Genomic DNA, 24,854 nt, shown 5'->3' with positions numbered 1-24,854 from the left:
GTCCGAGACTAACATCAAAGAATACAGAGACTGCTTCTCCTCTGAGACATGCTCCTTCCTTGCAAATCCCAGCATCACTTTCCATCGTTCATGTCAGCAAATTTTCATGGCCAATTAAAATACAGGGAAGATCAGCTGCCAGGTGTACATTTGATTTAGTCCAGTCCAAAACAGCCTTTTCTTATTTGTCAAGTACAGGGGTTGAAATAATTCACCCATTTCATCCACGACTTAGACTACACTCATACACAAGCTGGACAATATAGAAAATGGAAAGAAAAATCAAAGATAATCACAATGTTTTTGTTTTTTCACAGTTGTCTACACAAATAATCTGAATCTCTATAATAATAGGTGTTCTATTATGCATCACATATATCAATTTTATTTCATACAAAATGGTTTAATAGATGTACATGCATAAAAGAAACGTAAAAGTTTCGTTTCAGCTCCATCACTCAGTTTGACTGCTTTACTCGGAGCTAATATGACATCTTGTTCTGTGCCAAACTGTTGACAGAATAGCTTTTTATTTTGATGTATTAAATATGGTAAATTATAAAGTTGCAAACTGATTACATTTTTGCTGAGATTTTTCTGACTTTGATCAAAACGACATTATGGTCATCAATACCTTCCTCGTAATGGACCACAACAACAAATTTCTGTAAATATCATCCATGAAATTTGTTTTTGATTTCAAGACAGGCTCTCTAAGCCCCTGTGTCTAAATAGGCCACAGAGCATAAACCATTATGAAGTGTGTTATGCAAAATAATATGTTTAATGATCCATGAGTCAGCTTTGTGCTCATCAATTTAGAAAAGCTCTGACAAACTGTACAACATATCTTTATTCTCTCAGTATTCTCATTTATGAATTAAAGACCATTTTTAAATAAGTGTGCTTTTAATCTCCATTGAATTTTGAGTTTAGATAATCCTGACAAATATGGTTTATTTCATAAAAGTTCATACTGTATTTTTGAGGTCATGTTTGTTATTATCCGTGTGAGAAAGAAAAAGGGCTTTGTCAGTGAACTGATATTTTGAAAGGATTCTCATGCTCACCTAGGCTTTATTTATTTAATGAAAAATACAGTAAAATACTAATATTGTAAAATATTATTACAATTTAAAAGAGCCATTTTCTATTTGAAACTCTTTTAAAATGCAGTTTATTCCTGTGCTGGTAAAACTGTTGCATAATCTTTCAGAAATATGATGTTTAATATGCTGATTTGATATTCAAGTAACACTTCTTATCATTATCATTGCTGAAAACGGTTGTTAATATGTTTTTGTTGAATAGAAAGTAAAACAACAACAGCATTTCTCGGCCGAATGAAAGTATTAAATTCATGAAATAAGAATTCTTACTGACCCCAAATATTTAAATGGTATATCCATCAAAAAGTTTACCCTACTTATCTATCCCAACTCTAAAGTAAAGTTTACATGTGAAGGTTTTGGACAGAACAGGTGGTGCTGTTTGTAATCGGGCCACAAAAGTCATCAGTCTTCCCAGCAACCGTCAGTCAGATCCTGCTGTGCCGCATGTGAGAGTGCAGCTGCACTGTGGCCTGTTAGTTTCAACTAAGTATTGATTGTGGCTGTGAATCATTCCCATTAATGCAGTTTTACCTTAGCCACATATAGATGAGAGAGTAACACGAGCCCTTAATTGTTCTCATCAGTCCCAGTCATCTGTAGACTGATCCAAGTAACCTGAGAAGCACCGCTGCTGACCTTCATCACATCTGATGGACATCCAGCCAAACTGCTTTCAAAATAAAATCATCTATCCCTCAGATTCATTGGCCTGTTTGGTGGATAAAGATAAAATAATATTTCCTCCTGCCATCTGCAGTGAGAGATTTTGCATCTTCCTTTTAAATGACTCTTTTATCGACTAGAGAAAGAGATGAAGCCGCTTCCACTCTTGCTTAGAGCACACTGTCTTTCACTATTTGCCTATTTTCTTCATACAAAGTGATATTGAAAGATTGACACAATGACAAATGCTCCAAATGTGTTTTCTATTACTCTCTGTGTCTCGTGGCCCATGTGCACTCACGCCTGTCAGTGAAGGTTACGCGTGGTCGCAAGTGTCTAAAAGAACAGTATTTTATGTAGTCTCATACTTCATGTGGGTTAATTCTGCAGGTCAAGGCTGTAGTGACCCATCCACAGGCTAGACACATACACAGGAAGAGTGAGAGATGTGTCGCAGTCGGCCCTGAGGCTGAAGTGAGTTGCTGACATGTAAGTGATTGCTATCACAGTTGGAGTTGTGCTCTGCATTCATCACCCTCAGTCTTCACTTTTCTGCTGCCTGCAGTCACTCTCTTGCAGTCACTCACTCACTCCTCGTACGCTCTCTCTATCTCTTTCATGTCAGACACTGGCAGAGATTCTGAATTTATAACAGATCTCAGCCCGTGTTCGGTCTGAAAGAGTTGAGCAGATAAGCAGATGCATAAATACTTAGTGTTTTTATTTTATTTTTTATTAGTAGGCTACTTAACAACAGTAGAATTATTAAGAAATAGATACATTTATTTAGCAAGAATGCATTTAATCAATCAAAGGTGACAGTAAAGTGATAGTTTGTACTGTAAATTATTTAGGTAGAAAGGATTTCTATTTAAAATAAATGCTTTTAAATAGAATTATACTGTATATTACGATGGTGTTTTAGTGCCACGTAAAAAAAAAAAAAAAAAAATTATAAGATTACGAGATAAAAGTCATAATATTTCGAGAATAAAATTGAAATTACGAGAATAAAGTCAAAATGTTTCAAGAATAAAGTCGAAATACTATGAGACTAAAGTCAAAATACTACGAAAATAAAGATGAAATATTACGAGAATAAAGTCGAAATATCTCGAGAATATAGTCGAAATATTTTGAGAATAGTCAAAATATTACAAGAATACATTTTCACATATTTGGAATTTTCACAAAGACTTCAATTTAATGAATTGTTTCACATAAATACAGTGATCTGATCATTAAAGAGCTTGAAAAACATTATTGTAAGACACATAATTTGTGTTTTGCTATAAAACGTAAAAAAAAAATAATTCTATCAAAAGGACAAATCTTATTGCTATTAGGTGGCTGGCGCACTACAAATAACGAATGCAATGGAATATATGAAATATTATTTCCAAGTATACTGTCCCCGCGAGTATGACACACGTGGTATGATTCCTGTCAATATTCCCACATATATTTGTAATGTATATAAAAAAAGCGTTAAATAAGAGAGCCACAGTGCCCCCTATCAATCCCGGTGGCCTGCAACTTCTCCCAGTGCTCTCAATCCGGGACATTTACATGCGCAATAAAGGCGTACTCTCAAAATAATATAACTTTAATTTCTACTGTTTAAATTCTCAAAACATTTTGACTTTATTCTCGTAATGTTTCGACATTGTTCTCAAAGTATTGTGACTTTATTCTTATAATTTCTACTTTAATCTCATAATCTTAAATCTTTTTATTAAACGTTGCACTAAAACGCCATCGTAATATATATATATATATATATATATATATATATATATATATATATATATATATATATAGACAGAAAAACACAGAATTGTTGACATTTTTGCAGATTTACTGAACAAGAAAAACGTAACTATCACATGGTCCTAAGTATTCAGACCCTTTGCAGTGACACTCACATATTTAACTTGGGTGCTGTACATTTCTTCTGATCATCCTTGAGATGGTTCTGCACCTTCGTTTGAGTCCAGCTGTGTTTGATTATACTGATTGGACTTGATTAGGAAAGCCACACACCTGTCTATATAAGACCTTACAGCTCACAGTGCATGTCAGAGCAAATGAGGATTGTGAGGTCAAAGGAACTGCCTTAAGAGCTCAGAGACATAATTGTGGCAAGGCACAGATCTGGCCAAGGTTACAAAAAAAATTCTGCTGCACTTAAGGTTCCTAAGAGCACAGTGGCCTCCATTATCCTTAAATGGAAGACATTTGGGACGGCCAGAACCCTTCCTAGAGCTGGCCGTCCGACCAAACTGAGCTATCAGGGGAGAAGAGCCTTGGTGAGAGAGGTAAAGACCCAAAAATCACTGTGGCTGAGATCCAGAGATGCAGTCGGGAGATGGGAGAAAGTTGTAGAAAGTCAACCATCACTGCAGCCCTCCACCAGTCGGGGCTTCATGGCAGAGTGGCCCGACGGAAGCCTCTCCTCAGTGCAAGACACAGGAAAGCCCCCATGGAGTTTGCTAAAAAAACACCTGAAGGATTCTCTGGTCTGATGAGACCAAGATAGAACTTTTTGGCCTTAATTCTAAGTGGTACTGTATGTGTGGAGAAAACCAGGCACTGCTCATCACCTGACCAATACAGTCCCATCAGTGAAGCATGGTGGCAGCAGCATCATACTGTGGGGGTGTTTTTCAGCTGCAGGGACAGGACGACAATCGAGGGAAAGATGCAGCCAAGTACAGGGATATCCTGGACTAAAACCTTCTCCAGAGTGCTCAGGACCTTAGACTGGGTCGAAGGTTCACCTTCAAGCAAGACAATGACCCTAAGCACACAGCTAGAATAATGAAGGAGTGGCTTCACAACAACTTCGTGACTGTTCTTGAATGGCCCAGCCAGAGCCCTGACTTAAGAGGAATGGCAGAGGAACCCCAAATCCAGGTGTTAAAAACTTGTTGCATCTTTCACAAAAAGACTCATGGCTGTATTAGATCAAAAGGGTGATTCTACTAAATACTGAGGAAAGGGTCTGAATACTTGTGATATTTCAGTATTTCTTTTTGTTTTATTATATATATAATCAATATGGTAATGTATTTATTACAAAAAAAAGAAAGAAAAAAAGAATCAATCACTTATTCCCAGCAGTGTTTGCACATGTGTTTGCACATGTGTTTCTGCTCTGTTGCTTGCCAATATTTGCATCTCTTCCTATTAATCATGAATTTGTGCTCATGGTTTAACATTACCTGGTTATCAGGTTTAATCCTGATCAAATAAGCCCAGCCCTTCAGACTCATTAATGAGTAACATTAGGAGAATCAGGGCAGTCATGTGCAGAGGAGGCATCTTGATCCCAGTGATGAAAGCATTTCCTGCCCTCACTCTGCTCCCTGGGGTTATCGCCCCAGTCTCAGGATGACATCAACTTAGAGCTGAGGGCTGGTTAGAGGGCAGAACATAAGGGGATTTGGCCATCCTACTGGAACAGACTTGTATTTAGTTTTTTCACTATGATCCTGTACTCCTCTGCTCGGTTATTTCTCAGTCCACATCACAGCTGGTCGCTCTACTCACACCTTTTTATATTCATTAATATGTTTATTTTTAAATGAGGAATTAGCAAACTAGAAAACTTTTTCAACTTTTTCAGCAAACTAGATTTTGTGCTGAAGTTTAATATACAGTTTAGTATTGGTTTTAATCATCCATTAATCAAACTGAATGATGTTCATTATGAATGATGGGTATAATGAAGGTTATAGTGACACTAATGTCATGTTTTGTCAATAATTGGATTTTGCCAATAGCTAAACATATGACAGCATATGAAACCATAATGATGATTGTTGCTGTTTATATAATTATTATTTATTAGTCTATTTTGAAACATCAATGTCCATATCGTCTTAAAGGAATAGCACAGACGGTAGGGTTTTAACTATCTGCTAAATCTGGTCCAGTTTTCAGTTTACTCTACTTCCCATTTAGACAAGAAAAGACTGTTTGACCAACATCTTAAGTGACCACTATTTGGACACAGTGTACAGACATTGGGTCTCATTCATGAAACACGAGCAGAACAAAAATAGTTAAACGTAAATAGTGCGTTTAACGTCTGAACGTTTTGCTCATTAATACGGCTGCATTTTAATTCACCTTAATCGGGTACATATTTACACAGCATTTTGAAAAAAAATATTATATATATTAATTACATACGGTTTTTCTTTTAACTTTTATTATGAGAGGCAGAAATAGGATCTGTAATATGCTGCCAAACTTCCTTTTTTAGGACCTGATTCGCCACTAGTACGCTTGAAAATAAAATGTGGTGTTTTGAATGAACTTCTGATAATAAAACTTCAATTTCTGCAGCTGAGAAATGTTTATTTTTCAGTCGCTTTTGAGAAGACATGTTGAAATCCTTCGTTTGGTGTCATAATATGATGCTCATATATAGTTGTCAGTTGGATTTAATAGGCGGGATTTATGGTAATTGGGAGTGAGCGTGCACGCTCGTCCCATTTACGACTGATTGGAATTCATTAACACAGACACACATTTCACTATCACATCTGACGTTAACGAAGTTTTTGTGAATCAGGAGAAGAGTTTTCTGGAAGTTCACTTTACGCGAACATCACTCAGATATTTACTCGTATATTTACGAATGTTTCATGAATGAGACTCATTGGGTTGTCTGTGTGCAATGCTGATTTGAGTCTATGACACACTTCTCTTGCATCCTTAGTTGCATCCTTTATTTTTTATGAATATGAAAAAGGATTATCTCAAAATATCAATAAATTAAAAAACAAAAAGTGTTTATATTACTCTAACAATAAGCAACAATACTTATTCTGACTGGATAGCTTTCCATGTTGAATGGTCATTTTGTCGCAGCCATTCTGGACCAAGCAATGGAGGGTGATTTGATTTTCTCTACACACATCGCTTATTTTCCCCAGTCCTGTGGACATCATTAAATAGAATGCCTTTGGTAATCTCATTTCTGACAGACAGTTTGCGGTCTACCTCAGTGTCTGTCCATTTCTAACATCTGTTTGAGTCTCTTTGGATAAAGGCGAAACACAGTGCAATATTTGTTGATTTTCTTTATCACAGCAGACTGGCTTTCATTGGTTTGGAAGAGGATAGGTAAAGCTAAGTGCTCAGTGCTCTTGAATACGAGAAGCCCATGACGGCAGAGATTACTTCATATGCTGTGTCTGTTCTCACTCATTCTCTCATTTATATTACCTGTGTAGTGAATGCTCCATGGTTTCTTTTGTGAGAAAGAATGGGAAGAAGAAGAGCAAAACTGGCTCTGATGTGAATACTATGAGAGACAAAATAACTGTCACCTATTTACTTTATTTTACATGTACTTTAGTTTTTGATATTATTATATTATTATTTGAACATTTTTTTTTTGTATTTTAACCAAACTATTGCTTCTAAAAATAAATTATTAAACATAAAATCAAATGCTTTTATTTTGTAATTAGTGGCCAATCTATATAATTGACCATCAACTTATATTTTTTTTTTTTTTGATTTATATATATATATATATATATATATATATATATATATATATATATATATATATATATATATATATATATATATATATATAAATGTTTTTATTAAAACTTTACGTTTTTAGTTTCAGCAGCAATTTCAATTCAGTATAAACTATGGATGCAAAACTTAATATTGTGGCTTGATTTAATGCCAGATGATTATGATTGTGTATGATTTAGCGTTATGTCAAACAAGCATACGATTAGTTTATTCCACTTCCGTTAAAATAGGTGAGCCACATCTCTGAATGTCACTGATTACAAATATGAAGCTCATCTGAATATTGGAGGTATGCATAATATTCAACTAATATCTTAATACAGTCATTAGTTTCTGTAATGAATATGTTAATGTACCTTCTGCAGATCTTCATGCTCTCTCTCTCTCTCTCTCTCTCTCTCTCTCTCTCTCTCTCTCTCTGTCATCTGCCATCTCTTTGTCCAACACGTCCAGTTCAAGAAGTCAGACATCATAATCGTAAACCTTTTCCTACTCTTTTAATATTCCTGGAAAAATTAGGGGATCTATTTCTACCCTTTTCCATGCACTTAACCGCAAAGCAAATGTTTTCCCCCTTTTGCAAAGGCATGTTGTTCACTGACCTTTGCTGAGGTTAGCAGTGTCCTCTCCTCACCCCAGCTCTTGATATTCTCCTTGGAGAATTGTTGTATTTGCCTTTAACAGCTCCCTGTGCTTTAATGTGTAGGTCTCACAGACCCTCTGATTCACCCCGATTCTGTTTTGCCTCAGAGTTCTTGGTGCTCAAAGGTGGTATTGAACTTTAAAAAGCACATGCACTCAATAATCACTTAGCCTCTGATCTGTGTACAATTATGGTGTAGTGGTGGACAATTTTACACTAACACTAAAATGCTAATTCTCATGAGCTCTTCCGTCAGATCACTTTAGATGTTCTCTGTGCTTCTGAACTACATTTTCAACCTGTTTCTAATGCTCCCTGTTACATTGTACAGTAGTACCTACAATATATACTTTAAGATGAGGTGTGACAGTGTCTGAAACAGGTTTGTGCAGAATTTCTAAAGGAAATTACGAGAATAATTTAATAAATTTTTATGTATTGACAGCCATAATTTATTTTAACATTAATAGTGGGTAGAGCTGAATGCAGTGTCAATATCAGTGCAGTGCAGTGTCTTTGGCATCAGAAAGATTGAAAATCCCTTGCTTAGTACTGGAGTAGTAAAATGCTTGATAGATCAGCTGTAGTTTGATCAATATTTCCATATGTTTGGTCTCTACTTGTTATGTTTTATTGAATTTTTAAAGTCCTCAGTATGCTTTATTGACATTCTTATTTTATGAGTTTATGTAAGAGTGCAATTTGAGATCATTCTGAAGCTACAGTCGGAGGAAAAATGACCTCCTGAATGATGACTCTAGTCTGCAAATGGTCATGTCAAATATTTGTCATTAAGCCAACAACATGACAGGAAACAAGAAACAAAATTGCTTAATTTGCTATCAGCTCTTTTCTTGTAACATGCACAGGGCCTTTGCAAGCGCAGCTCCATTCTAGTACACAAGCAAACATATTTTCTGACAGATTTAAAGTTTCATGAAAGTGGGTCTGCCTTTAAGAAACTTTTCTAGAGTGTTTTTCCTGCCAAACTGTTCTTTCATATTGCATTGGGCAGCAGCTAAATGTAAATTAGATGTATAGGAAAGCATTTTAGGATAATTGGATGCTAATGCAAAAATAAATCAATACATTTAGTATTTAGGGAGTTGGTTTTAAATATTATCACAATTATTATTATTATTTTTTTTTGTAAAAATATAAATTATGGTAATGCAATCTGCTTCCATGATCCCTGATGTCTGGCACGGTGTTCCACAAACTTCCGTTATAGTCCAAAACACTATTTTAGTAGCTTACACCTCACTAGCTTTTTTTGCTGTCATGTCAAGTTAAACTATTCATTCTCTATATGTGTTTGGAGGATGCGGTTCTACTCTGTATGGTAAATTATAGCTTGATCAATATAAGTGAATTACAAAAAAGACAGCATGATACAGCATGTGCTAAAAAAGCCCTCTCTTCACCCACCTGCAATAAAATATGATGGTAAAGCTTCTGTGAGTGCGGCTGACATGGCCCTACGAGCCAGAGGTCTGGCACTAACAGAGACGTGCGCTCGTTCATAGACCAACGTGATTTTGCTTTAGTGGACTTTGGGCCTAAACTTCTGAGCCTGACCATCAATCATCATTTTCAGGTCATTAAATCTCTTCTGCAGATATCTAAAATCTACAAGGTCAGGAAAAAGGCGAGAGCTTGGAATCTGCTGGCTAGCATACCCATAATGTTCTTTTATGTCCTCAAAGAGCTCTTTAATGGAGGTGGCAAAGTCAGGGTTATTAGCCAGAAGCTTGAATGAGATGGAGAGAAATATGCTGACGGTAGGTAAAGGCATAATTTGAAGCTCAGTGCTTGTTATGGTTTTTATTATTTTAATTGACAATGAGACAACAAACCATTAAAAAGAATGCATCTGCCAAGGCTTGAAGCCACTAGGACTGTGTAGCCAATGACCTTGGGCCTCTTGAAGACAAAATGAGTAAAAAGTGTCTTTTAATCCATATACGTTTGATGCCATATATACAGTACAGACCAAAAGTTTGGACCCACCTTCTCATTCAAAGAGTTTTCTTTATTTTCATGACTATGAAAATTGTAGAGTGACACTGAAGGCATCAAGGGCTATTTGACCAAGAGGAGAGTGATGGGGTGCTGTGCCAGATGACCTGGCCTCCACAGTCACCGGACCTGAACCCAATCCAGATGGTTTAGGGGTGAGCTGGACCGCAGACAGAAGGCAAAAGGGCCAACAAGTGCTAAGCATCTCTCGGGGAACTCCTTCAAGACTGTTGGAAGACCATTTCAGGTGACTACCTCTTGAAGCTCATCAAGAGAATGCCAAGAGTGTGCAAAGCAGTAATCAAAGCAAAAGGTGGCTACTTTGAAGAACCTACAATATGACATATTTTCAGTTGTTTCACACTTTTTTGTTATGTATATAATTCCATATATAATTCCACATGTGTTAATTCATAGTTTTGATGCCTTCAGTGTGAATCTACAATTTTCGTAGTCATGAAAATAAAGAAAACTCTTTCAATGAGAAGGTTTGTCCAAACTTTTGGTCTGTACTGTATATAAAGAAAACCAAATTTCTGAATCACAGCTATTCTTTGCGTATTTCTTTTTTAAGTCTACTATGTCAACAAAATTAAATTGAACATTTTGAACCTGGTTTCATTCAATGTTCAGATGTTCAGTTATTTATTTCTATTTTTACACTAATAGTAGTTTTCTCAGTTCATGTGTTACCGATCTCAACCCAGCGTGATGTTTACAGTAAAGGGCTGAATTCAGGAGCGGGGAGGATCGAGAGCACTTCAGTAGGGTACCAGCTCCAGCCGCTAGCTTGACTCGCTTAATGGCCAGTCCCTCTGGCAAGAGAATCAGCTTTTCTCAACACTTTCTTTCTTTCGTTCTTTCAGTTTTTGATTGTCATGCACTTTCACTGCAAAAAGCAAATGCCAGTAAATCACTTAAGGGCTGACCACTTCACTTCCACCTGCGCACGCACACACCTCCCAATCCGCTCCTCTCCATCTATCCTAATGCTCCTTTCTTCCATCCAGAGATAAGAGCACATTTATGACGTTCGGAAATGTCTCATGGATGTATTAGTCACCGTTCATGATCACCGGCTGTGCACCCTGGCACAAATGAACACAGCTGCGTAGCGTGACAGAGAAGGTCCACATGTAATGTCTCTATGTGTGTGTGTGTAATTGCTTTGCTATATACCTGCCTTCGTTTTTCGCAGTCGGTAATAGTGTGTCCTCCACAAAAAGAAAAGTGCAAGTCCAAAACTCATTCCAACTAAGTAAACACATTTTGTCGCCTGAACCTTTAAAGCACGCCACTTCTTAAAAAATAAAAATAAATCACTGTGATAACATCTGACATTTACAAATCAATCATAAAATGACATTTTCTTTTATCAGATGGTCGATTTTTAGATGGAGGCGGAGTGCGGATTAAGATTTAGATAGGTTTTGTTGGGAGAATTGTGTGTTGGATTCTTTTAAGCAATCGATGTGAGTGGCCTCAGATATTGAAAAGCCAACTAATTCGGTCATGTAGCTGAAGCAATCAGCGAATGGACAGGAACACAGGATCTTATTTGTGGGGTTGAAAGCAACAGTTGTGAAATCAAATGTATTTTATATAAAACACTGGTTATTGAACAGCTTACGTAAGGGAGGACAGGGAGAAAGGTTAATGCACTGTGTCCAAACACTATCTAGTTGTGGATTGGCATGTAATGTAATGAATTAGCCAACAGAGACTTTCATTAGGTGGCTTTTGGGGTCTTTCATCCTTATGTGAGTGAAAAAATTTGGTTGTGTGTGTGTGTGTTTCGTCTGACCTTGGGATCCATTTTTTCCCCCGCATTTTTTTAATTGATGTTTTTTAAGCACTTAAGTAGGCCTTTAATATTTGAGATGCGCTAGTTTTAATTGGGGTAGATTTTGAGTGTTAGAAGTTTCAATATTGTGCCAACACTGTTCTGTTTGCCCAGTGTTTTGGGAATGAATAAATGTTTCACTGGATAATGAGTTTACTTTTAATTGCTTTCCATTATGTGGATTATAATATTCCATGATGCAGATAGTAGCAAGCGGTTATCTTTGTAAAAATACTTGTGTTTTTGAGCCTTGGAGTTTTAGAATATTTAAAATTAGGCAATGAGCTGGAAATATTATGTTTAACGGTGGCAAAACAAGTAAACAAATAAATACAATCCATAAATAAATAAATTTCCACATTGACAAAGATAAATAAGGCATCATAAATGCACATAATTAAATATCAGAGTATGTCAAGTCCCTGTTCGACATTTGGGGAAAATTTGTGTTGTTTGTTTTCTAGGAAACCTTGCCAAGTTGTAGAAAATGAATATGCCATGAATATGTAATAAAACTACTTACATGTCAAATAAAATTATTTTGATTAAAAGCATGTATTCTTCTACAGAAAGTTTGCAGAGAAAGGTGCACAACAAATTCAAGTTAGATTAGATCAACAGCATAAACACTTGATTAAATATTTTTTTCAAGTTTATAATAGACCATCATTTTTTCAAACGCTTTTAAACATGGTTTAACAGTAGTTTATTTATTTTTTTGTCACCTAGCCCAGAATTCAGTGTGTTGCTTTTTTTTTTCAAATTTGAAGCCATTTGGTAATTAAAACATTTATTATATTGAGACATTTAAACTGCACTGTAAACTGATGGATGTTGTTTGTTAGTCTCAAGCCACATTTTTCCTGTTATGTTTAATATGACTAAGGCTGTTTTAGGAGACATTAATGGAGAAATAAGATTGTTATTCACAGTAGTACGATGTCCCCTTATAAATATTTTTGGGAGTCTTTCGACAGTAGTTTTTGCATGATATTTTACAGGTGTAATAATAATCCAATCTCAAACACCTGTCTTCTTTTCTCACAGATATCCTTCTCTCAACACAGCAGCATCATAGACCTGGTCCATTTTTTGGTCACATTGTTCAGGTATCCACACTTCATTGATCTAGATTAAATGTTCTGTGTAATTAAACAATACACTTTGTGACTAAATTAAAATTTACTTTATTTCTCCATAAAATGCATTGACTAGATTTTGGAATTTAGTGAGATAAGTTTGCTGAGGATGCAGGGATGCATTAACCTTACTATCCAAAGCCATTAATGAAGGCTAGCTGATGAATAAGCACAATAGTTGTAATTGTGTTGGTTGTTGAAGCCAAACACTACCACTCTTGCTGTCTCTGCAGATAAATGCATCCTATGTTGTTTTAAGGGATCTTTGTAAAGGACATATTCTTGCGTTTAGAAACAGCTATATGGATTTGAGGAATGTTTGTTGAAGACAATTTCAATGGAAACAAGTAGGAATGAGAAATGCATTATATTATAACAATTACAATTGTCTATTTTTTATGATTAAACTACTTTTTTTATAAACTTGGAGAAATAGTACACACATAAATGACAATTGTCAGCATTCACTCACCCTCATGTCGTTTCAAACCTGCATTATTTACGATGTGCAATTTTTATATTTTTTGAGAATGAATGGTGGATAAATACAGTAGAACAATATGTGATATAAAAATCCTAATACTTTATATGTATACACTGGATATTTTGGGGGTCAGTATGATTTATTTAAACTTGTTTGTTTGTTTTTTGTTTTTAAGTATTTAATACCTTTTTTTCAATACACATTCAAATGATCAGAAATTATAGTCAAAACATGTATAATGTTTTTATAATAAATCATGTTCTTCAAACTTAAACACTTCCCCTTTAAGCAACACAGCCATTTTCAGTTAATAAGACAGAATGTTTCTTGAGCAGCAAATCAAGTCATATTTAGCCAAATCATCAAATTAAACCATATTTTAATGTTTTATTCAAACATTCGGGACCATGTGGCTGTTTTCCAATTGCAGAAAAGAATAAAAATATAGATTTTATATATACCATATACACATTTTGCAGTTGATGGTAACAAGTGATGTGAACTGTCCATGACAGCACATGATGTTTGCAAATGCACGGTCTGGTTTTCAATTTTCACTAGTCGTATGTGTTTTAAAATGTCATACTTCTGTTTTGGAGAGTCAAATTACAGAACTGAGTGACCTAAGTTGTATGTAAAAGTGCCTCAAAGTGCAGCAAAATAATTGCATGCCATCTACTCTGTATAAATAATAACATGCCGCCTGCTCTGGATAAATATTGACGCTCGCCTTAGATTGTCAGCCGCACTATAGATTGTGTTTTGTGGAATTTTTAACTTTCAGGTCAAAACTGATGTCATGTAACTTCATTCCAACCTTTACATGTTAATTTGTTTATCTAAAAAAAAAAAAAATACAGAATATTGCTATAAATTAACTGAGATGAAGGTAATCTGCTATGGTTTAGTCTTGCCATTTTTTATTATAAGAGTATTTAATAATTTTACATAATTTTAATTTGATACACTGATATTTAGGTTTTATTAATGATTGTGCTGCAAAATGCACCGCAACACTTTGACGTTGGGCATTTTTCTTTCATGTATCCATATGTGTGTGCAGTAATTTCAAGTGGATATGATTGTGTGAGTGTGTGCATCCCAGCATTCACAAAGGTTATAATCATGGCAACAGGGATTCAATGTTTGCTATACAGATTCTTGCACTTATTATCCAGTATGAATAGCAAGAGCTTTTTTGTTGTTGTTTGGCAATTGTGGGCATGAGAGTGTGTTGATAGATATCAAAGTTGAAGCTAGAGGCTGTAGGGCTTTGTTGTTTGGTGTGCATTTAGTCCTCTGCAGGCGAGGGACGCGTCTGATGAAATTCATCATGGCATTTGAGGGAGATTGGTGCGTATACTTTGTATCTCTCCCGTTTTTTATCTCTTTCTCTCTTTTTCCTCACCCCTCTCATATCTTGTGGCTGTGGATTCACAATTCCGGTCCTCTGTTGAGAGTATACTTGTAGTTCAAGCCAAGTCCTTCAAAGCCAAAGTTCAGTCAAATGCTGGACTGTTTTACAATGCCAAAACAGACATCAAGCTCTATGGAAAATATTTTATTGTGGTACACTGAGTGTGCTGCATTGGTTATTTCAAGTTGTTTTAATTACACAGATGAATAATGGTGTTTGTTTGTTAAATGGCAGTAAGGAGCATTGATTTGGAGCTCTGTCACTTTGTGTATGTGGCTTGGCTGAAGGATTGTTTATTATTATTTGTATTTTTTTTCCCGGTCAAATAAACGAGAAAGCTATAAACACATGTAATGTCTGTTTCATTCATACTGGACACCAGAGGGCCTCCTCGTGCAGAAACACATAATGCATCACAGAAGCAATAGAGTAGTTGATCCTCCAGGAAATCCCTAATATGGATAAAGCCACATAGATAAGTATAGGTAGATTCCACATCCGACTGCTCCAGACACATCCACCATCTTGTATCGGTCACTAACAATAAAAAGCAATGAGTTTCAAGATGCAACAACAATGTGTATCATCTGGGTATACAGAAATGCACCAGTACACAGGTAAGAATGTGTTGGTTTGTGTTTATAATATTTTCAATATTACAAGTTTTTAAACTAAAGTACCTTTTACATGCCTTATAAGCTAATCATCTTCATCTTGTTGAATTGTGTTAGTTTATCAGAAGCACCTTCTGAAGTCTGCTGAAGATATAGATATTCATACACCGGCATTGCTCTTGAGTAGCCTATTCATGGACTGGCTTTGACATTCCAATATGGCGGATGGCTTATATATATATATATATAAATATATATATAAATCCGAGGAGGATTTACAATATGAGGATATATAATTTCTTACCCCCCCCCCCATCAATGTAATTGACAGTATTGTTTTTTACTTAAAAACACTTTACAGAAGGTTCCAGCACCTATAAGCTTCCTGAAATTCTGAAATGTACTATTTCTAAATTGTTTCTAAATATACTATTGCTACACTTAATGGCAAAAATTGCACTGGTCTGCTAGACTTGGTTGAACAAAAATAAACAATATTTTGTTGCTTAAGCTTATGTATTCAGTCATTATTCAATACTATAAATAAATTACTTCTCATATATAGATAATATATTAGTCCGCCGAAACTCATCCAGTGAGAAACGTTCTGCGGTGCAAAAATAAGTTATTAAAAATGCGGGAATTTTTTTTCTGTAATTAATTAATCTTAACGCGTTATTTTTTGTGTAATTAATTAATCTCAATTAACGCGTTAAAGTCCCGGCCCTAATATATATATATATATATATATATATATATATATATATATATATATATATATATATATATATGGAACCACTTGTAAAGTCTAGTGTGTGCATTGATTTAACCGAATATCCATATATTAGACAGTTCTAACCGGTCTAAACAGTGGTCAAGTAATGCTGCAAAAGTAAATGAGATTAACCAATAACATACCTTTCAGATTGTTCGAGTTTCTTTTCTTACATCTTTACATTCCCCTCAGGTTTTGTTTTTTGAAATATTTTCTGTACCTGGATGTCACAGTAACAGTGTAACTGACTCCCTAACCTGATTGGCTGTCAGGATGATGGATATACCACCTTGTACCAGACACGCTAAAGAGGTAAACAAACACTTCTCTAGCTGAACACAAGTGGGCCTGGTAAACTACTTGCAGAGATTAGAGCCCATTATATTTCATATCAACTTCATTCTGCATTCACAGTTTGTTCCATTCAAAGTCAGATGCTAGATAGTCCCAATTGATATCGCTGATGTTTATCTGTAAAGGCATTTCATTGCTCACTGAGCAGTTTCTGTTTATTAACAGAGGAGTCTCCTCGCAAGCAGACTTTAGAGGACAAACAAGGATGTTCTGTTAGTTTTCTAGAGAGGATAATTTTACACATCTCTCTACAAACATCTGCTGAACAACTCTGGTTAATGTATGATGAAATCTTGACTGATACATTTTATTTACTTAAATGTGAATGTTTATCCTTAAGTGCCGCCAAGTTTGTGTTGTGTCAAAAAGGTTTGTATGGTGTAAGTCATACTTAAAGTGACTCTTTATTTTTAATTGCTGCAAGAATGAGTCTTAAAACCAGGAAAGAAGTTAGCATTTTCTAACTTCATAAAGTCAAATGTTTTTATTTATTTATTTATTTTTTACTGGAATTCCTGAAATAAGATCAGTGGTGAGCACAAGCTCAAGATATTTTCACATTATATTCCATATCAGCAATATCCCATTCGTAGACATTGTCCACATCATTGTGAGAGACTTACTAGTTAGCTTTTAAAATCTTATCGTGTTCATACTCACACTCTCTCAGAATAGTGTTTAAATTGCGGTGAACTTTGTTTATAGACTTTATAACTTTAGCTTTATTTAGCTTAATTTAGGCTTCAAAGTAAACACAAGTTGTGTTCATTTGTGACCATTATCATGATAAACAAAATTTGTAAAATTCATAAATATTTGCTTCCTGCATTAATTCACAAGCCAATAGGAAAACTCTACTGGCTTTTTGTGGGGTTGGGTGTTGCTGACTTCTGTTAGCCTACAAAAACACACCACACTGCAGCAGTTTAATGAAAGGCAGCATTACAGTATAACTTAGAGAAAGAATAAAGGTATTATATTAAAGTTAGCCAGTGAATTTTCCTTTTTTTCCACCATCTAATTCATGCATTTGATTAGCATATTACCTCCAGCTCTTAACACAATCATAATAAGAAGTGTGTTTCTCAAAATCTTCCTAAAATTTCAAAAAAACCTCCTGAGAGACTATGAGCTGTAAGCCACTTCACCTGGCATTCTCATATTTTAGTCTTTCTAGACAAATAGACCTTTACACAGATTACACAGAAAAAGTATTCAAAAATATAAAGCCAATTAAAATAATAAACTAATGGGAATAAAATAAGATTGTATATTTGGAAGAACTACTTTGTTACAAAAAAACTGGTGTACTAAGAGGAAAGTCTGTACTTTTAAACAGATAGGTGTTACGATGTAGTCCCTCATTAGCTTTGAAAAGTCCTTCTGTATATATATATATATATATATATATATATATATATATTTGCCGTTTTTGCTTTCATGGATCTCCACTTAGTGAGCAAGAAAAGCAGTAACAATTAAAGAGCGCTTAAGCCTTTCACCCACTCCTCCAGCTAATTGGTGACATCGCGATTCGGTTTAGCCCAATTACACACACTCTCTCTCTGTTTTGAATAAAAATCATCCACCTCTCTTTTTTTCTCCTCCTTTCATCCATCAGGACAGAAGTTGTCCACGGGGCTGAAGTGTTGAGTGAATGTGCTCATATCAGCGATGATGTTATTAACGTCCTGAACGCCTGTGCTTTACTGGATGGCGACTGGAGGCAATTCATTTGACTTGTGTAGCTGACTAATGCTTGTTCTCTCCCATTTGTGATTTGAGTGTAATGAGGCTTTTGTCCTTTGTACCTACTAGAGTGAGTGAATGCAAGATTATGCATTATTGTGACTCATAAACATAAGCAGGGCTGGGCGGGATGACAAATAGATACAGGAAGTGGCTGTGATGGTGTGCATGTTTGTATCCTCAGCTCAGGTTGTCCGTATTGATTGTGTAATCCTTGTAGGCTGTTTGCTTTCTCAGGCGGCTTCAGTAGATTGGCTCTTCTCATTCATCCCTCAGACTCTTAAAACAAACAGATCAAATGCTACGAAAAGTGACTACACATACACAATGTATCATTTATTTATCATTTCATTATTTTTTTAAATGAATATTTTTCATTATTGTCATATTATTGTAAATAAGTTGTTGTATGTCATTTTTCTCGTTATTTTTAAGTATTAGTCAAACTGATACATAAATCGTGTGTGCGTTTATGTGTGTGTACAGTATATATATATATATATATATATATATATATATATATATATATATATATATATATATATCACAAAATTTTAACTGGGACATCAAAAATATGAATTCATGAAAAAAAATGAAATGCATGACAAAAATGTGCAAAAGTTGTATGCCTATTGTAAGTAGTTTGTACCTAAAATATACAATCACTGTATCAGTACCCTTAGAGACACAACTTTGCACCTTATTTACAAGGTTTACTGTAGTACCTTAAGGATACTCCTCTAAGGAAGTGATGTGTGTGTGTGTATATTAGGGCTAGAAAAGGTACAGTTGTCCAATTCACTCTGCACTGACAGACTGCGAAAACAGCAATAGACACGTTTGTCTGGTTCTGTCTTATCAGCGTGTTTCCCCTGTCAGCGTCTGCTGGTGTCGGTTGGTACAGATTGACCAAAGGCACCACAACTCTGTAGGTACAAATCTCCTCCATTCCCAGGTGAAACATCCACTGAATTGCTACAACCCAGGAAGACACTGTGACCCATTGAAAAAAACTGTCTATCTCTCACAGCCTCGGTTTCATTCAGTTTGGCAGCAATCAGAATTTTGTCATGCCACTTAAAATAATGTGCTTTTATAACTTTCTCAGTGAAAGTGCTCTGGCATTATTGGGCCTCATTCTCTGGCTATTAGAACCATTATCCAGCTCGTTAAGAATTAATTGCCCTCATCATTAATAGATTTAATAAGGGACCTCTGACTTGTGCTGATTGGGTTTTGAAATATGCTAGATGAAATGGTTGAAAAGGCAGTTTCAGGCTCTTGCATTACCTCAACTACACTCTGATTAGACAACTGCTAATTTTAGCGTTTGAACAGCTTCAGATGTAATGATCTTGGCCCTTTAATATATGATGCTTAAGCAAAGAGAAAAGAATATCAGAGCCCAAGACATCCCCAATGTGTGCAAACGCAGTAGGGTTTAAACCCTTCCCATGGTGCAAATTAAAATTCCGTGATCGTATAACACTCACCCCATATTTTTAGCAGAGCCTCACAAAGCCTCAGATTTTCTTATTTGATATTGAACATGCTTCCTCTTGGCAATGTATATATGGGGTTGATGCTATGTATTTGTAATTTTGACACAAAATTTACATACAACCTATTTTTTTAATTTCCTGAAAACATCCCAGCGCGACATCCCGACGGGTTTTCACAGATTGCATCATATATTTTATCAATATTCAACCGGATTGCAGTGCATCATTTCATCCCTTGTGCTTTGTCATAAACTTCAACAGCAGGTGCTGACCGTGAACTGATAATGGAAAAAAAACAACAACAAAAAGGATTGTATATAACTACCAGATGCCTTTTCTCTTTCTTTTAGCTCCATGCATTTGTCACCTTGTCAAGTGAATTCTATCAATTGCGAATAAAACACAGAGGGAGTTCTGCTTTTATATGTGCTTTTACAGCAGCTAGTTCTACTCAAGTCCAACTTTCTTTAACATCACACTTCTAGATTGCTCAAAATAGCTATTGAGCAGTTGGTGTATGTGCGAGAGAGGAAATCAAACCTGTTGGAGTGCAGATGTGCTTGTTTTTTTTCACTGCACTGGACGGTGTTGTGTAAATGATTGACGTAACATTCAGTTTCATACAACATTGATTCTTTCATGCTGGATGAACCTGTTTATCATTGATTGTATTATTGAAATACAAATATGTAACAGCTGCCCTCAGTCCAGCCTCGAAGGATAGAGGAATGTTATCCTTAATTCCCTTTTACGAACTCGTGAATCTTAGTTGATTGACTGATCTATTGATTTTCCATGTGTCTTGTCTCCAGCTGTTTCCTGTCCCTGTGGGACAGCTGTGGTTTGGAAAGTCAAACAGAAGTGCTGGGCATCGCGCAGGAGAGAGGTAACATCTGCACAATAGCACTTCCTGGGCTCATTGATGTGTCCATGCTTGTATTGGCAATTGCCTGTGGTTTCTTTATATGTTGCCCATGATTTCAGGTGTGAAGCTGAAGTGTTTAATACTTCGGCTTAATCAATAGCACGGGTTTGGGGCAGGACTTTCAGTTTGTGCGACCACTGGAAGACAGAAATGAAACACTTTAGCTGTAATGTGTTTGGGTGCCCATATGCAATTGAATTTACTGGTTTGTGTTAGTTGGGATGTTATTGCTTTTACCATCTGTGACCTCCCATGATGCTCCTGGGTATGGTTGATCTTTGTAAGCCATCTTATGACTTTAACCTCATTATAGTTTATGAAACTCACTGTCATGCGGCGTTACTCTGCTCAGATTGGAGGACACCGGGTAAAGCTAATCGTTTTATAGCATGTTCCTCTCGGTAACTGTCGCCCACATGCCAGCCAAACTGCCTTCTTTTAATGAGAGAGGCGCAACAATAAACACCGCCATTTCCCTTCATTACCCATCTTCACAAACCAATTAACCCTGACAGGGGTTCATGTAAAAGGAATGGATTAGTGTGATTTATCTGTTTAAAAGTCCCAACAGATGCCGCATTCTCTCTCGCCTCTCACTTTCTTTCACTTACTCTCTTTTTATTCCTTCTTTTGGGTTTCATTTTAGTGGTTACATAAATGCAAATGGGAGTTTGCAAACAAGTTGTCACTGAGCATTTTATAATCAATACAGTAATTGAGGCCTTTCTAATTGAAAGCATGTCAAGAGCTGTAACTGTGGGTTTATCAGAGTTAATTGTGTGCTGTTTCAAACGATGGCTGTCACAGTTGCTGTTTTCCTTTTCATCAAATATCTACTTGTAGAACAAGCATTTAGATAATGGAATTAGTTTAAACCAAATGAAACACAAGCTTCACACTTCATTCAATGCCCCAAAAGCCATTTTGATCAGCTAAGTAAAGCTACAGTAAATAATGAATCTATTCAGAGTGTAATGTACTATAGTGTAGTGATTGGCTTGAGAAACTTAGTAATCAGCAGTGAAAGCCATGATCATGAAAACAATACAGCATATTAATCTTCAAAAGATTTTTAACCAGCTGAACTTAGGTATCCAATTAACATCTCAACAGGACTTCAGATAGCAATTTGTGTCGGCAATGTTCATGGTGACTCTTAGTCTAGGTCACCACTCAATGGTCTGAGCTGAAAAGTGCTCATTTTAACTCAAGGGTACTTTACAAATGCAGGATAATGGTGCAAGTTGCTGAATAAATATCGCATACCACTGTTTTTATTCGGCGAAAGCCAAATGTGGGCATAAAGTGTCTTTTTTTTTTTTAAGTTTAAAAGTTTGTCAAGACAAACTTTGAATTTCAGCTTGACCAAGTCTTGTGTAAAAGTAAAATGCTTTGACATTTTAAGTTTTTATAGGCTTTAAAGAATAGAAAAGATAGATTTGTTTGAAATATCACCTGTAGAGGATGGTACTATTTTTATATTTAACAAATTTATGAACTTGTAAAAGCTCTTAATTTCCCAGAATGCCTCATTATCTTTGAATTTTAATTCAGTAAATTCCAGGACAACTTATTGCGGATGTGACTCATGGATTAATAGGAGTTTTTAGACAGTCTTTAATTCTGTAGTTTTGTACGGCACTTCTCAGTACTCCAAAAAATGGCCAAATGCCCTTCCCTGCACTGATATTAAAGTGGCTGAAATGTTAAGTTTTTTAAAATGGTACCAGTATGTATTTGTTTGTACGCACATTATATATTTTCCCATGTGATTCCGGACCTTTTTGCATATTCTCCACATTTCTAGTTAGCAAACACTATCATATTGACACACACACACACACACATGATGGCTGTCCCATATCGGCCAGGCACTGCTGTTGATGCTGTAGTTCCACTGAACCTCTTTCTTCTTCACACAGTCGTTTTTTTAATTCCTCCCGACACAACCGAGCTCAGGTGTCAGGCACTGATGATGTCAGATCCAGCAGGATCTATCCTACACAGCACCAGTCACATCCGTAAACAGCCGGCTTTGGCATCTGATAAAGATCTCATAGCGAGGGCTTTATCTCTGCCATGCTTTTATGGTTATGTGGAGGCTGATAAGTTGTGATCTCGTGGAAGCTTTATGGAGAGCTACAGCACTCCCCACTGCTGCTTAATTGTGTTGCCTCATTGTCAACCTCATTGCTGACGGCGGTGATCTTGTGATTTGCTGTGTTGGATACTTTAAACCCGCCGTAGCAGTCCCTTCATCACTCCCTCTCTCTGAAGCCATCAACTGGGAAATTAACAATGCAAATCAATGCAGCTGAATGGTATATTTCTTATGATTCCCTCTTTCTGATGTATTTAGAGCATGAATGATTATTTTTTTAGATAGATTACAGACGGACGGCGCCGTGAGCACTCAGGGAATCAGTCAATATCCTCAAATGGGCCTAATTCATTATTTCGTCCCTCCTTCTTTCTAAAGTGCAGAATGCAATTGAGGAAGGAGGGGTATTTTCATTTCATTCCACCAAATGTAATATAATTTCTTTGCAGCTGCGATCAGGGGGATAATCAGTCTCAGTATACCGGCACGCAAATGGAAGTGATATATAGAGTAGCTCTATGGTGAAATATATTTTGTGTGTAGCGAATCATAAAAACAGGCACTCTTAGTTCCCCCCCAAAATTTTCTTGCGTTGACATTTAAAATTCCCTGTGGGAGAAATTCTGTGCGGATTCCTTATTCGAAAAGGGAAAAATAATGTAAACTCGCCAGTATAGTTAATTATGGATCATAACCGAGAGCGTGGAAAACAAATTTAGAACTGGGTTTATGATAATGACTCTCCCAACAATAATTTCTGGATATGAGATCAAACAATCAAAACCACTTTGAAATTCTAATGATGATGCACAAGACGTCTTGTACAGATGTCTATGAATCTCCTAATAGGGTCTGCCCCCAGCAGACTGGGATTTAGCCATATTTTGACAACTAACCTCATTAAGTTTTGCTGTTGTCTTGCCATAAACGTATAAATAAACAAACAAACAAAAAAAGACCTTGCATATTTTCCTTTTTCATGCTTTTTTACTCTATAATTCATGCGTTGGTTAATACAAGCTGTCAATGGCCTTGGCAAACATGGAAATGCTGAACACCAAGTGATGTGGTTGTTAAATGTACTTAGCCTGGTCATATTAAACATGTATATTCTAGATTAATATAGACTGCTACAAAGGCAGCCCCCCTTCTAGCACCATAACCAAATGAGGATAATTCCCAACTGCTTTCTGGTCGCCTTTTCAGTTGTAAACACACTGCGTCCCCCGTCAGCCAGATGTTGGCAAATTTTATCATTTGATGTTGGCTTATTCCACATCGATCAGCAAAACCCCTGTCTGCTTGCATAGAGTACAATGATTTGATGATAATCTATGAAATACCAGGTTGTTTTGAGGCTTGAAGTGGGTGTGTATATTTGACCATTCTGCCGCATTATGGTAATTAGTATAATTCTGTTACAAGAGTTAATTTTTAACAAGATATTCTCATTTACTTCAGACAGTGATTTGCATACATTTAGGGGCTTTATTTATTTGAATTATTTTCATTATTAAATAATTAGAATTTGTGATAAAATTATGCTTATTCAGATTTTGATTAATGTTATTTTTGTCAGAATAATAAACAGCGAGATGATCTTTGACTCTGTTTATCTTTGAGTCCAGGCTTTATCTGCCCTATTACACAGTGTAAATATCATTTCATTTTGCATGAATTTGCCTGTAGCTTAACATAATGATATTAAATGTCATTATTATTCAGTTATCGTTCAATTTTGTGATGAATTTCTTGGAAAAGGCAAATCGCACTTTAATGTTTCTATCATGAAAACACACGTATAAGCCAACTCAAATATCGACCCTGTAATATCTCTATCAAACATCTGTAGGAACTTGTAAAAGCAGTGATTGAGTGCCTCTGTACACATTTGCAAAAACTTTGACTCAAGGTTATATAAGGTCTTAAAAGATGCTCATCTCTGGGAG

At 35.9% G+C, this 24,854-nt stretch overlaps 1 long non-coding RNA gene across 1 annotated transcript in view; it reads left to right on the top strand.

Moving 5' to 3' along the window:
* LOC113112747 (uncharacterized) overlaps window positions 1–12,951 on the top strand; it is a 107,133-nt gene extending 94,182 nt beyond the window's left edge. The window contains exon 7 of the long non-coding RNA XR_003293476.1: window positions 12,893–12,951. This is a non-coding gene — a long non-coding RNA (uncharacterized LOC113112747). The remainder of the gene's footprint in view (window positions 1–12,892) is intronic.
* Window positions 12,952–24,854: the final 11,903 nt, after the last annotated feature.

This window comes from Carassius auratus, chromosome 13 (genome assembly GCF_003368295.1).
Source record: "Carassius auratus strain Wakin chromosome 13, ASM336829v1, whole genome shotgun sequence".
Classification (NCBI taxonomy): domain Eukaryota; kingdom Metazoa; phylum Chordata; class Actinopteri; order Cypriniformes; family Cyprinidae; genus Carassius; species Carassius auratus.
This window is presented reverse-complemented; position numbering and strand designations above follow the sequence as displayed.